The sequence below is a fragment of the Lepidochelys kempii genome, chromosome 7 (genome assembly GCF_965140285.1).
Source record: "Lepidochelys kempii isolate rLepKem1 chromosome 7, rLepKem1.hap1, whole genome shotgun sequence".
Classification (NCBI taxonomy): domain Eukaryota; kingdom Metazoa; phylum Chordata; order Testudines; family Cheloniidae; genus Lepidochelys; species Lepidochelys kempii.
The window spans coordinates 36693968-36709891 of NC_136386.1; the positions used below are offsets into that span (position 1 = coordinate 36693968).

Consider the following 15924-nt stretch of genomic DNA (forward strand, 5'->3'; position numbering starts at 1 on the left):
GACAGAAAGGAACACACAAGGTAAGGGGAGACAAGCAGGATCTCATGTGTCCCTGACTGGAGTCTCCGCTGATGCAGTGGTGATGACCAGCTATTCCCACTAGTGTGCCAAAGTCTGGACTTCCCGATGATTGATTGTGGCAATCTTTGGAGCCCCAGGGGAGAGGGAAAAGTCCCTGGGGCAAAGCAGGATGGAGTCCTAACAGCCCTCCTGCTCCTCCAAGAATTCCCCAGTTGGTTCACATGTCCTCACCCCCAAAAGTCTCTTTTTAAGAGTCCCAGAAAGGGGGTGACGGATGGACTAGTCCATCCTACCACTACTTGTTCACCAATCAGGCCTAACTTCTGACGTACAAAGTTTAGTCCGTTAACATCCACCCACACTTTCTTTGTTTGCCAGGTATGGTCTCAACACAGGCCTGGAATTATATCAGTAAAGCCCTTTGTTTAGACTAATTCAGTCTTTCTGTTTTTCACTTTTATTAATTTATACAAACTTCTCTAACAGTCTAAGTTGGACTTCCATAATCTTTTCCCAGCACCCTTTGTTATTACAGGTAATTGAGCCATTTTATAAACTTCCATCCATCTTCCCACAGTTAGGCTCACAACTGGAGTAGGTCTTCTAGGTCCCAGTTATTACAACATATTTCTTCATGCTTTCTGCAGCCAATTTCTGGGTTGTGCATTTATTTGTGTGGAAACATAGGATGCAAACAACAGCATGAAACTGTTTTATAGATACCTGTATCAAGACATCGCAAAAAGAAAAGGAGTACTTGTGGCACCTTAGAAACTAACCAATTTATTTGAGCATGAGCTTTCGTGAGCTCTGTGAAGACAGACTAACACGGCTGTTACTCTGAAAAATGTATCAAGACATATTTTTGATGTTTGTGTTTGTTTTATTGTTAATAAAACAATTGCTTACTGAAATACATGCAGTCACATTTCAAATAAATCTATATGAAGCAATTTTCTAGAAGCTGGAAAGCACGAACGTAAGCAAACAGAGAGAGTGTGACTGAGTAATACCAGAAACCAAAACACAGAATCCCTAAATATAGTTTATTATCCAGGCACTTGGGGAATTAGATATGCCACAAGCAGAAGAACCTTCATTTTAGAGCATCAAACCATTTTACAACAATGACAAATTAAACTGCTACAGGTCATATTTTTCAAAAGTGACTTAGGCACTTAGGATCCTAAGTCTTCTTGACTTCAGTGTGATGTAGGCTCCTAAGTCACTTTGTTACTTTTGAAAAATGTATCCTAGATTCTCCTTATTGATGTATTTTCAAACAACTCTACAAAATGAGAAGTCTGCATATACCTATTTCCACTGCCAAAATCACAGCTAGTAGAAGAGTAAAAGTCACAGCAGTTTGAATGCAAAAAACAAGATTACACTCTGGCTTTCCAACAAGGCATTTGTTTTTGCTGGTAATGTCTATCATTTGCTACAGATATTGTACTTGGCTATCCCTTCCCCAAAAAATATATGGCACAATTGTGCCATCCTTGCTTCCACCGAATGATGTCTTTTTCCATTGAAATCAGTGGAACTGCTTGCAGAGTAAGCTACTACTCAAAGTGAAAAACGGTGACAGAATTGGGCCCCATAGTGTCTCTTAAAAGATAAGAGTCCAAATGGTTTGATGTTCTAAAAAGGCAGAAAAGGAAAGCTGCTTTTGTCATGCCTGTTCTAGCCAAGGGATTTTAATAGAAAATGCCACTAATTTTGACATTTATTTTCTTAAAGCAGCTCACTGTTAATTGCTTCTGTGCTCCCTTCAGAATAAAAATGGGTTTGGATTTCCACTGTAACTAAATGACAACTAGCTGTTATTTTGCATTTCAGCTCATTAGTCCAGCCCCAAATTCACTCTCAGCTGATGAGGTTGCTATGAGTGCCTGAGCATTGCTTGTTACAGAGACATTTCCCTGCAAGCCAATGAAAAGCTGTCATCAAGGTTCCATTTTAGATTTTATCAATGTGTTTCTGTTGCCCTAGCAACTGGAATCAGCCTATCTCAGCGAGGCTTTATCTTGCTGGCTTTTATAGCTGGGAGCTTGCCCCACTGTGCACCATGTGGTTCAGATGATTAGTTTTTCTTCACACAGACCTAACTGGCTAAGTGTATTGGGAATAAGATAAGCATAATTTATTTTGTGAGTGGGGAGGGTCCACACTTTTGCTTGTCATTTTTTCCCCTGTCATAAGGAAACCCACATTTTTCATAGGTGCTGGCAGACAATGGAACAGATGTGATTCACACCAGAGGAGCTGACTAAAACAGTTGTATGCTGCTAGAAAACTGAGGAGTTTCCATAGGATGGGATGTTAACACTACTGTGATTATAGGGCAGTTGTTCTCAGATTGATTGGGATAATTGCTTGCATTTTCCTAAGGGCTGTGAGCTTCAAGGATGCTTTCCAGGGGGGCCATCAAGAATCCTAACTGGAATATATACTAATTGTTTGTCCAAAGAGCTTTCAGAATGGCCTAAAATAGCAAAAAGGAGAAGTTGGATTTCTGTGTAATAACAGCTACATTGATTGTGTTTGGAGACATTTGGAAAGATAGACTGAAATCAGGCTCAAAGAGCGCAGTAAATGAATTTCTAGCCTTTGTGCTACTGTCTCTTTGTATTAAAGTAGTGTAACAGTGCAGGTGCTGTGCCATGTGGATGGGTCGCTCCGTACACGGGTAGCAATTAGAAACACTTATGCTGCAGCAATAAGGCGGGGGGAAATTGGATTTGAGTCAGTCAAATCAAAATTTAAAAAGTACTGTGTGTTTAAAAAAATAGCCAACGAGCTGCAGGCTACAGTTGCTGCAGTAGAACTATTTGAAAATGCTGAAGTTGAAGGCCTTCTGCTTGGATTACTGGCAGTTTTTATGTCTCCAGCCTCTTCATGGTTTCTATAAAAGGTAAGAAAACATTAACTTTGAAATGCTTTTTCAGAACTGGATGGCTGCACATCGTGCCACCAGTGCATTTACTTGCCTCTTCTGTTCAACTCTTGAAAGGCAGGAGAAAAAGGGAGTGGTGCGGCAATTAATGGGAACTTGTGGCAAATACTGTAAAGCTGCTTATTATTTCATTAGCTGACACCCCTTTTGTGCCTGCAAATGCAGAAGGTGATAGTGTTTGTTGTTAACATTTGCTGTAAATCAGATTAACTCAAAAGTAATGCGTGAATTTGAGTGCTACCTGGTTATTTTATTCTCAGGTATAGTAGCTGCTGCTGTTTAGTTTAGGAACCCTAAATAGCATGAGGAGATTGGGATGTAATGGAATTTTATGTAATGATGATAAGACTTTTTCTTGCAGGAATATTTGATAATACTACATTTCATGTTTCTTTTCTGATAACAGAATCAATGCACATCACAGTCATTCAAAGCAATGGCACTTCTCCCAGGCAGGTCTGACAGAAAGCTTAAATGATTGATAGTGAATAGTGATCATAAAGAATAGGGAAGGGTGTCAGATGCGTTGAGCTTGCCTATTCATGGAAGAGCAAAATAAGCAATTCCATTTAATGCGTACACTGAACTTACCCTGATGCGGTTTTTTATCTAAACTTCGGATTGCTCACTCTTTGGGATATGTTTATTAAATGGGGAAAACTCTATGCAGCTGAACTTTCTTTTTGGAGATCCACAATCAACCCAAAATGGTGTTCATTTGATGGTTAACAAATTTGGTGTGATTCTTTAAAATAGCATTCTGTCTTTCTTCTGTACACTTTGTATTGCCAGCTTCTATTATCAGCCCACAGAAAGTGCTTTGTACTAAATGCTAATTGCAGCTGAATTTATCATGCAGTGAAGAAGGGAACTATTCTGATCATTTTCAAGGAATTAGGTCTCCCCCCCATCCCACAATTCAGTATTCTGTCCAATAGGATCCTCAGCTGTGACTGTTTGCCTGAAGGAGATCTGTTTATACTCCTGTTTTTGTTGTTTGTTTTTTCATGAGCTTTGTTTTAAGTAGAAAGATTCCAAAGTTAGTCATATGCTTCAGGAGATTTAATGTCCCTACAAATGAAATAGGACGTGTTATATTCTCCTGCATGGGACAACTTGACCTAATACTTTCCCCCCAGCCTATTGTGATGTCTTCCTTTTATGCTAATAAACTACATAATGTGATAGAGATACTGCCAGATTCTTTTGAGGTGGATAGTCAAATACATCTCAACTATAGCTTTATGTTTTGTGTGCCTGGCTAATTCTCAGGTGTGTTACAAACTGCCTACCCCATAGCTGCCTTATTTCTCTCGGTAGATGGCCTGAACAGTAGCCATGGGGCTACTATGTTCATTTCCATCAAGACTATTCATTTGTTTGTCACCAAAACCAGTGTGAACTCAGGTCCTGATTCTGTAATTGCATCTACGGAAGTGGACACAGGGGTCCACCCAGGCAGATATGGCCAGAAAGATCCAACGGGAGAGCGATGGCAAAAAATCACGGAAAACTGACAACTTTCTTACACTTTGTAGAAATAAAAGAGGTTAAAAACAAAGCCAACAACAAAACCTTAATTTCTCACTAAAACAGAGTGACAAAATGCGAAGTACTGATTAAAAATATATGCCTCACTTTCACTTTAAATTTTTCTTCATTAGTGATTTTAAATTAGCTTAAAATGTTCTTGGAATAGAGCCAAATGCTGGCTATAAAAAAGGAATATATCTGTAATTTAAATTAAGTAACCCAAAATGGAAACTTGATTAACACTTGCCTTACATAGTGCTCAGCACATGAGCTTTTGGCAGGAGCATTATTTCTCACCTGGTCTATGTTGTGCTGATGGCTGTGGGGAAGGGAGAGGGAGCGAGAGGGTACTTCAAGGAACCTTGGCAGGGACTTGACAGGATACAGACCTTACAGGTGGTGCTCCCTTGAGCTCTAGGTGTGGGGCCTGGCTAACATGCCCAGTGACCATCTGTGGTCCTAGGAGAACACAGTGAGGCATCGTGGGGAGGCGGGTTCAAATCCTCAGCCTGGTCCACCATGCAACTGGAGTGCCCTTGGCAGAAGACGTTTTTCACAGCAACACTTGAGAGTACTGCAGAGCACGTTGTCCCTCTTGTCCCTTAGCCACGCTGCTCGGCACCCACATCTCGCTTTCATAAGTATAGCTGAGCAAGCGGTTTGCAGCAAGTAGTGTAACGTCTTCTTTTTCTGTTTGTGGCGTGTCTCAGCAGAGTGTGATTTTTCTGCTCACATTTATGCATTATTCAAAATGATTAAGCAACATTAATAGCACTCTGGCCTACTCTTCCACGTTCAGTAACCAGCTGTGTTACTTCGTTGCTATTGGTCAGTAACGTCATAACTGTATTGTCTCTGTTTCCTGACTGGATGAGTATTCTTATTTGGCCTGGTATTGCAACAGGATTTGCTAGCACTAACTCTTCCACCTAGGTGGAATCTCACTGACCTCAAAGGGACTCCATGAAGGGTCAGTTACAAGATGAGGGGGTCACATGTAATACTGTAAGGCTACTATGGTGTTGGGTGTATGCCTGTGCGCAGCACAGAGATGAAAATAATCAAGTTTCTGGTATGAGTGCTCATGAAAATGCCCTGGCCAGTATTTCAACTGCAGACTTGAGATTCACTTCTGTGAGCGTTTGTGCTCATGGAGCTGTTGGTACAATTCCCCCAGAGTGAAAGCTGTCTGTGTGCAGAGGCCCAGCACAGGGTCGGTGCACCACTTAAGCCCTATTTGTGGGTTTATGTGGGCCTTAGTTAACGCATAAGCTTCGTGTTGACCCTTTGATGGGTGTATTTCACTCATCTGGCATACTTGGGCCCTTAGTCTCTTTGTATCCTTTTTATTTGGCACAGTATATCCAGAGGGGCACAGTATGTTAAATCAATCACATTGTGGGTGGAGAGATGCCCTTTTAGTTTACATCTGCCCAAAGATACAGTATTGACTGAAATCCTGGCTTTGTTGACATCAAAGGAGTTTTGCCATTAACATCAGTGAGGCCAGGATTTCACCCATAGTGTCTTTCATGGCATAAAACATTTAGTCTTCCATTTAAAAGAAACAGTTAAAATGATTCCCTGTTGAGTAATGACAGGGATGCCTCAAGTAATTTTGTGTTCCTGCCCTAATAAACTGCTTTTGTCTGAGTCACAGTAAGTGGCTTGCTGTACACAGCAAGTTTATGAACAATACTTAATCCATTAACTGATGATCGTTTCTGTAAAACTCAAATTTCCTGTCTCTCTTCTTGATGACAAAATACTGGCTAATTTATGATCAATGCCATAGCCCTTAGTTGTATTGGCGAGATTTCAACACTCTTTGAATTTAAAGGGCACAGGCATAGTAAATATCCTTCCATGATGGATTATAGCCCAAAATGAACAAATCACTCCTGATTTTTTTATGGGTATTTGAGGATGAATGTGTCCTATTTAATCAGATGATTACAATGATGAATTGCAGACCCACGTGACTTTACTTCAGGTGTAGAGTGTGAAAGTGAAGATTCCTTTTAGTTCAGCCACTCTTCTGGTGCATCATAATGTGCATCTACCAGGTGGCGTGTAATAGCCCAAGTGAGAAATGTTACCATTAGCACTGTATTAAAGATAAAGCATAAGGTGAGAAAATCTGTCACTGGCTATGAGAAAAGTGGGGTCTGTAACCTTTATTCAGGCTCAGTTCTCCTCAGTACCAGACAATTAGATATAAAAAATCAACTAGCCACACTTCTTTTAATGACAGGTTTCAGAGTAACAGCCGTGTTAGTCTGTATTCGCAAAAAGAAAAGGAGTACTTGTGGCACCTTAGAGACTAACCAATTTATTTGAGCATGAGCTTTCATGAGGTACAGCTCACTTCATTGAAAACTCACTCACGAAAGCTCATGCTCAAATAAATTGGTTAGTCTCTAAGGTGCCACAGGTACTCCTTTTCTTTTTACTTCTTTTAATGTACTGTACTCCAGTCCAGTTGCTTGACGCTGTAGTTTATTTTTTTAAACAGTGAAATTATTTAACAAGGAACTGAAAAATACCATTGCATGGACAATATCTGAGCCTACTTCTTCTTAAACAAGCATAAATCCCTGTTACAGAACAGCCAAGAGCTTTTTTAACAAGCTTCACTTTCGAGACATCCCAGTGGATGAATATGGGATTGTATGGTAGGTGAGAGAGACATCTTTTAGGCCTTCCACAGGTTCAGAAATCAGGGATTAACTAGAATTATGTTTCCAACTAGGAATTATAACAACATTCTTTCAGGCCATGATTCAGGAAAGACTTAAGCACATGCTTAAGTTCATCTGTGTTCAGGTCAGCCCTGAAGAAGTGTTCACATGTAAGTATGTGCTTAAATTCCATTAAGGTGTTTCAGTGGTTGTCCTAAATAAAGATGCTCTCCTGAATCAGGCCTTAATTACAGGCAGCATGTAACTTACCATAAAAACATTCACCCTATCCAACTCTGTTGTCTAGTACTTGTAGCAGTTGAGGCCATTAGAGAAATCACTAGCCTTAGTTTAGACGCAGTTTGTAAGAAAGGCATAGATGCTCTAGATTGTTATTGTCCTGCAGTTTTATTCTTTGTTTAAAAACATGCTTCATTGGTTGTTATGGAGCCCTGGTACTTATTGGCTGTACCTAGGTACTGTTATTAATATTTCTAGGACAATGTTAAGTTGCCAGAGATATGCAAGATAACTTGGCTATTACACAAACAATAAGGAACTATGAAAGTTGTATTAACTGATTTTTGTTTAACAGAAAGTAAGCAGTTGCTATTACACAATTACAAATGGAATGAAGTTTTCGAATTTATTCTTATTATAAAAGAAAGTGGTAAGGTAAAGGGGAAAACGGTATCTAGAGTAGTTATCTGCAATATCAAAAGGTCCATCCAGGGAACACTAACCATAAACTACTCTAAGAAGACAAAATACAGTCACAATTGCTGTGGAGAGAGAGAGAGAATACTCTGGTCACCTGTGTGTGACACAGAGTCACACAAAACCAAACAACTTTGCCCTGCGCCTCCTCCAAGGCCCCACCCCTTCTCTGAGACCCCGCTCACTCCATTCCCCTCTCCCTCTGTCGCTCGCTCTCCCCACCCTCCCTCCCTCCCTCATTTTCACCGGGCTAGCTCAGGACGTTGGGGTGTGAGAGGGGGTGAGGGCTCCTGCTGGGGCCGTGGGCTTCAGAGTGAGGCCAGAAATGAGGAGTTCAGGGTGCGGGAGAGGGCTTCAGGCTGAGGCAGTGGGAGGGGGTGAGGGCTCTGGCTGGGGGTGCAGACTCTGGAGTGGGGCTGGGGATGAGGGTTTTGTGGTGTTGGAGGGTGCTCCAGGCTGGGACTGAGGTGTTTAGAGGGTGGGAGGGGGATCAGGTCTGGGGCAGGGGGTTAGGGTGGGGGGTGAGGGCTCCGGCTGGGGGTGTGGGCTTGGGTGGGGCTGGGGATAAGGGGTTTGGAGTGCGGAAGGATGCTCCAGGCTGGGATCGTTTGGAGGGCAGGAGGGGGATCAGGGGTGCAGGCTCCAGGTGGCACTTACCTCAAGCAGCTCCCGTAAGCAGCGGCATGTCCCTCCTGTGGCTCCTACATGGAGGTGTGGCCAGGCAACTCTGCGCACTGCCCCATCCACAGACGCCACCACCACAGCTCCCATTGGCTGCAGTTCCTGGCCAATGGGAGCTGCAGAGTTGGTGCTTGGGGTGGGGGCAGTGTGCAGAGCCCCCTGGCTGCCCCTACGCATAAGAGATGGAGCAGGAAACATGCTGCTGCTTCCAGGAGCCGTGCGAAGCCACAGCAGGTAGGGAACCTGCTTTAGTCCTGCTGCGCTGCCTACCAGACTTTTAACAGCCTGGTCAACAGTGCTGACTGGAGCCACCAGGGTCCTTTTTCAACTGGGTGTTCCGGTTGAAAACTGGACACCTGGCAACCCTAGTGTGTGTATGTATGCACACACACACACTTCATAGTCCACAAGACTTTCCCTTGCTTTTAGAGATTAGTGTCAATTGGATTATTATCTTTCTGTTCTCTTAAATAAGGAGTTACTCTCCTTAAGATTGCTGTCTATCCTGAGTAAACCAATGGCAAAGATGGTGGAAAAATAACTGAAATTTTGTCTTGAACTTGTATCTAGAGTTCACTATATATGTTACTAGGAACAAACAGTTTGACAGTGACTTCATCCAGAACAAGGCTGAGTCATAACGCCTCAGTGCAGCTCTCTAGGGAGGTTAATGTTTGGCAAATTTGCTGTGAAGTAGAGAACAGCTGAGAGTATGAAATCTCTCTTCTGCCCCATAAAATCTACCATCCCTTCATGGGGTTATTACAGTGCATACAGCACATGTTGCAGAACTCTTCTCATTTCAATATAGAAAATGATAGGGTGAAACCCACCAAAAATAAGTGTCTTAAATAGCAAAATACTATTTTAAAATGATCTAAGGTTTTACTAGCATCCTTGCACTACTAACCAGTTTTCATGTAGTGTCTTTCCACTCTGCGGCTTTATGCTTAAGATTCTTTGAGTATGAAAATGATGTAACTGTCCTTTGGGCTTTTAAAAAAAAGGGGGGGGACCTGGAGTGATAATAAAATTGACTGTAATACGCAGGTAACAGTGAGAACCCTGAAATAAGTAATTGTCTACATAACCTTGGATATTTTATAAGTGTAGAAGGAATCATATATAACAACTGTTTGTTCTTGTTGTTCTCTTGGTCACGTCTGTGTGTCTTTTGGAGAATATCTCATGAGGGAAGATGGTAGGTATATGTACGTTGGTGAGAGCAGGAGACTGGGACTTCACCTAAACTACAGAGTTAACTCGAGTGATCTACCCTTGAGTTACTTCCCTTCTGTTAACCTATCACAAGGAGAGCAGCGACACTGCAGAATAACAGCTGAGTTGCTGTAACACCCTGAATCCACAACGGCACTCTACTACTTCCTGTGCGGCACAAAGACTTCTGGGGGAAGTCGGAACTTCCTGGTACTAGTCCTGGCTATGTTATTTTGTCACCTTGGGGAAGTCCTTTAACCTCGTCATGCCTCAGCTTCCCCATCCTTAGTAAAGGGAGAAAACATGGGCTGTCATGCGGTTTAACATTTTGAAGGACTTTGGGACTCTTGGATGAAACCCATAGTATAAAAGTGATTCATTATTGTGCAGTTCATCCTCCCTATTTGTAATAAAGTAAACTGATGATAAATCTAATTTGAGGTAAACAACCAGAACTCTGAATTCTTATTCATATATTTCTTCTCCACCTCACTCCTGCTGTTTTATTTCTCTGCCTCTCTGTGATATCCAACAGGCCAACCAACAAGTCCTCCTTCCAAAATGTCCATCATCCCCCTTCCTCTCTACCAAGAATGGGAAAAGACTGTCCTATGTCTCTCCCAATTGCCTCTCCTTTCAGCTTCTCTGTAAACTCCTTCAACACAGACAGCTTTGAAGGGTTTATCTCAGAACCTTGTAGAACTCCAGTGTCTATCCTGGACCCCATACAGCTGTGCAGTTCAAACCATTTGCCCATCAGTTATGCCCCCAGAGTTGCCTGCCAGATTCTTCTTTCAGTATCTGGTGTCTACCACACTCATTGATGTAATTGATGGACAGGCCCTAGCGCTGTCAAATTTTAACCGTGCATTTGGCTGTTGGCCCAACAGAAGGACTTGGAGTCCTTCTGGATTCCCTCTGATAGCCTTCCAAGCAGAGGCACTTGTAGGGAAGGAGGGGTAAACATACAAACTGGGGAGAAAACAAACATGAATAGAAAGAGACTGTCAGAAGTTGCAGGTGGAAGAGTGCTAGAGGGGCTAGGTGTAAACAGCACATGTTGACTGATTTATCAACTAGATTGTTGGAGAATGAGGTGGGATGCCCCTTAGCCAAACCTTTCTGAACCTTAAAATCACTTTGGTTTGAATCCATAATAGAACTGGGATTTTGACCAGTTCTTAGTGTTTAGCCATCCCTGTTAGAAAGAGCAAAGAAAACCCAGGCCAAATGTATCAGAAAGATTATTTTAAAATAATACGTTAAATGTTCTGCAAACTCTCCTTTTCTGTTGTCTAGAATGTGCCTATAAGGGTAAAATCAGAGAAGGAAAGGAATATAGAGCAAAGAGTAAATGAGAAAAAAATACAAGGTAGAAAGGACAGAAGAATGAGTTTAAATAGAACATACTAAAAATGATGGCTTATTACAAATGAAAGATCTAAATATATTGTAAATATATTGTAAATTGCCTAAATAGCCAGAGTGCTTTTTGATCTAAAATTTTAAACCCTTCCATTTGAAAGGCTTCTGTCCATCCTTAATTGGTAGAAACATTCCCTTTAAGCAGTCACTTACCTAGCTAAAAATAGGCCTAGAACTGCCCTGACATCCAGAAATATATGAGATAGTTGCTAGCTTCAACACTTACCCACGCCTCTCAACTGAGGGCCCTACAAATATCATCTGTCAACTTCATCATGAAATTGCTTTCAAAATCCTGTTGCTTGATCATTTCTTGCTAGAAGAAAATATTTAAAAACAAATAAACTTGTTGGGCACAGTAAATCTGTACCCCTTTTGAATGTGCTTTTCCTAACTCATTATAACAAAAGAGCAGCAGTACTGTTTAACTAACAAGATTACTTTAGTTTAAAATACGTACTGTGTAAAGTGAGGCATATGTGCAGAGCACATGACTTCATCAAAAAAGCAAATCCGGTAAGATGTCCTGGATGATTGTTTCACCAGTGAAGCACTTCAGAGTGACTTACATGACGGGGATGACACTGTCAGGCTATCTCCTTGACTGTACTGGCAGAACCCTCTGCCTATCGAGTTAGCTTTTATGTAGAATACGGATGATTCTCACGGGGGTGGAAGAAAACAGAACTTGATCCTCTGACTTATGTGTTACCTTCCTGTTAATATCACATAAAAGTAGTAAACCGCCTACAATATCTGTTAGAACGGTGGCTCTGGCATTTTAAAATGCTTATAAATAATGTATGTCTGTTTAACTGTTTTTTATCTGAAACAGAATTTCATTCTGATGTAAGAAATACGAGCTAATGTAAAATGTGAATAAAATTCTGTGGCCTTTGTATATCTCAGATAGTTCCCAAATAGCCGCTCCCTTTGAAAATGTATTCCTCACCCCACTCGTTATGATATTGTTTCAAGGGCACTTACATGTCAGACACACATTCAGTGAGAAAGACTAAGTAAGGATTTAAGAGGCAGGCTGGGGTTCAGGGCCTTCCTCCCAGTAATACATATTTAGAGAGCTTTGTCCACAGAATGGATATTATTTTTATTAAGGAAAAGTATGTATGATCTTTGCTTTTAGAGTGAGTCTGAGAATGGTGGAAGAACATTTTATCTTAGTTTTTAGGAAGAAATCCCTAATTAATGCAAAGATATGAAAGTACTTCACCAAGATGGGTGGTGGTATCTCTATTTGATACAAGAGGAACCTGAGCTAGAAAGAGGAAAAATGACCTGACCACTTGACACAGAAAGCCAGTGGCAGTCAGGAATAGGCTGGCGGAAGTCTAAATTCTGATGTAGTCTGCTGGTGTAGGTACCACAAAGTATTATTAGATATATTAACAGCCGTTATGATACTTACCTGAGATGCAGGAGACCTGGAAGAACAAGGTTCGGATCCTTGCTGTGCCTGATTCAGAGTAGGAACTTGAATCCAGGTCTCCCACATCCCAGGTCAGTGACCTAGCCGCTGGATTATCGAGTCAGTCTGTGTGTCCCTTTCTTAATCTCTCCAGTTGGAGTTGTTTCCCGATGTATGAATAATTAAATGTTCCCGGGGCTGGAGAGAGACTGACTCTCTTGCCTCATAGTTAGGTCACTTAACTAGTATGTGGGAGTCCTGCTCCAATGAATAATTATTTATATAAAGGGGAACAACTCCAATAGGGCCCACCCCAGAATAGCCAATAGCCTGGTTCTTCAAGGCACTCTCCTCGGATGTACAGGGTGGGTGTGGGATGTCTCTCTCAGAAATTCCACTCTGCACCTGAGAAACCTTCCCAACAAAAGTTTTATCGAAACTGCCTCTTTTGCTGGAAAAGGCGTTGGGGGTGCTGAATCGGCATCATCTGACAAAAAACTGTTTCATCAAAAAATCCTGACCAGCTCTGTTCCCAAGGGTCACATGAGGGGACTGATGCACATGAGCCTAGAGTTGCTGGTCCTTAGCATCTCTCAGGATCAGGTCCTTGGTTTCTAGGGGCAGAAGTACCCATGGAAGAGCAATAGACTTTCCCAGACAACAGTTTTCTAAGCACAACCCTCATCTCCAGCCCACCATCACCCCAATTTGCTGTATTGGTTTGCTCAATGTGTGCAAGAAGATCGTCACTTATTGCAGTTGTTACAGTAGATTATGATTGATGTATGAAATGGAAAATACATGTCTAATGTCCCTAAGATAGATGTGGTGCCGGGGGGACCGTTCTGTGCTCTGGCACATCCTGACTGGTGTCATCTGGTGAAAGAGTAAGTCTTCAAAAAAAAATTAAATAATTTGATATGCTCTTCTCCATTGTGTTTCAGGCTCACGAAAATCAGGGGGAACTAAAGTCAAGGAAACTAAATAGCCAAGACAAAAGGCACTAGCTGTGTCACTGCTTCCAAAATCTTTCCCCTCTCTCCCCGAATGAGATTTTAAAAATAAGTGAGAATAAAGACCAAAGGAAAATGCACAGTTTAGCTAATCAGTCCATTGTCTCAGCCGAGAGAAAGATTAGACACAATGAATGCGGCTTTATTAGGACACAACTTTATTCACTTAACTTATGTTGGAACAACCAACAATAAATTGTACCATGCAGGTAGGTCATCATTATTTCCTTAATCATTTATACTTATTTGGGAGGGCTGCCATCAGCCCTCCTGTGTCCCATCCTGGTTCTGGCAACCTGTTGTTGGTACCAGACCAGCATCCCCTTGTATGAGGGTTAAGAGGGGCTGGGAAAAAGTGGGGAGGTTGTCACCTCTGCTCTACCAGATATTACAGCTCCAACCCCCTTTCCTTAATTTCTCCCCACAAACCCTCATCCATCTCCTGTTTATTCTTGAACCATATCCCTTCTGCAACAAATACTTGCACAGGATATCTGCCAAACCTGTTGCCTACTGAGTTGCAGCATTATTGACCTAACCACTATCCCTGTCTCTACTGGGTCCCTGACCAGCTGTGGGGAAACCCACCCCACCTGATCAATGTGACAGTGCAGGAAAAATTCCTTCCAGCCTAAAAGGAGCAAGATGACTAGTACAGCGCCCACAGCCGATCATAGAAACCCATTCTACTCTGACCCTGTGGGTGGGTGTTGCTGGCCTGAGATGTGGAGAGAGAATTCCTACCAAGGTACACTGGGTATAAATACACCTCTGCTCAGGCACATGTTGATCCAGTTTTTCCTCAGACTTGGTCCGACCATTTCCCTTTCCTCCCTGGCTTTGTTCTGGTAAGTTCCCCTTCCCTCCTCATCACGCTAACTTTGACTGCAGCTCCTTAAAGAGCTTCTTTCTTTCTATAGCCAGACAGGGACTTACTCAGTTGTAGTGAGCACATGCTCTCTTTGTTGTCCTTTTTGTCTCTTGACCCTATAGCAAGGGTACAATTTACCAAGGAGCAGACTACGAAGTAACAAGGCAAACACATGTTCTTCTTAGGGTATGCACAATGTACCTCAGGTGGCAGGTGACCAGGATTCATCACCGAATTTGGTCCACTGGTTGGATCATTAGCTTGCCTGGGCCGGGTACTGGTGGGGAGTGACGGGTGGGGGGCAAATCAGCCACAGGTTTTGTTAATTACCAGTTCACAATAAGAGAATAACTTGTGTACAGAGATGGTTGTGCATTGGTAATCTGCAACAGCTGTTGGGGGATCAGTTGCACTGATTGACTGTTGTTGCTGGGGCAATGATTGAACGTGGCAGTGTGCTGCCCCCCTTCAGTGAAGCCTTGCCAAGCAGATGCCAGCAGGTATTAAGCATACCTCTGAAATGTTCCTCATTTAGAGGGACATCCCCCATGTACTCCCAAAGTTACCTACATTCCACGCAGATTTAGTGGCCTCTGAAATCTATTGTAGAAAATTATTTACATCAGAAATAAAAAATAAATAAATTATGAAACTGTAGAAAGAGTTATTGTCCCCAGAAGAATAAATCCGACAGCATTCTAACTTTCCTGCGTATGTGTATGTGTGTGTGTATCCCTCATTTGATATCTTTGTCACACACTGAGTCCAAATGTGGGTGTTGGCAGGTTGAGGGCAATGAGAATTCCACTCCCTGCAAAGTGCATTTGCCTAAGACCTCATTGAGAGTTAGTGACACAGCTGTGAATGGAACCCAGATGTCCTGAGTACCAGTCCCTGAGACCGTAGTCCTTCCCTTCTGTGGTGTAAACTATACTAGCAAAGTGCGGACATGACAGGAGTTAACATCTAAGTTTTATTTATGTTAATATGAGATGAAGTAGTGATATGTTACACTTTATGGCATCAGCTGGAACAGAATTATCTGCACAATGAAAAGCTGGCAACATTTAAGACAACTCAATGGAAAAAAAAACCCTCTTCTCATGATGGATCTCAATCTGGTATCTTTCTAAATTTGGCTTTGTAAATAGTATTTCTAATGCACTTCTCACTGCAGCATCTAGATCTTCTGCTCCCTCTACTTTCACAGTTCCATTGATGTGACCAGGTCAACTTATGTAAAGATGTTACAATATGGCAGTTTAGATCCAAGAGGAGATTGTAGCCTAATTTTGTGTCTTTCTGAACATGTAAATTATAGAGATACAAAAACAGAACAAGTAGATGCTCAAAGAGATACCAACAGACGTAGACAGCTA

At 42.0% G+C, this 15924-nt stretch overlaps 1 protein-coding gene and 1 long non-coding RNA gene across 15 annotated transcripts in view; one reads left to right on the forward strand and one right to left on the reverse strand.

The window, feature by feature from the left end:
- Positions 1–15924, forward strand: part of IQSEC1 (IQ motif and Sec7 domain ArfGEF 1) — a 723214-nt gene that overhangs the window by 472145 nt on the left and 235145 nt on the right. Inside the window, exon 1 of one of the 14 annotated variants that reach the window (XM_073352212.2) lies at positions 2919–2938. The exons of the other annotated variants lie outside the window; for them this stretch is intronic. The gene's annotated coding sequence lies outside the window, so the exon portion shown is untranslated. Of the gene's footprint in view, positions 1–2918; positions 2939–15924 lie in introns of those variants that run through there. 14 annotated transcript variants of the gene reach the window in all.
- LOC144930725 (uncharacterized) overlaps positions 1–15924 on the reverse strand; it is a 131559-nt gene that overhangs the window by 36639 nt on the left and 78996 nt on the right. The window lies entirely within an intron of this gene.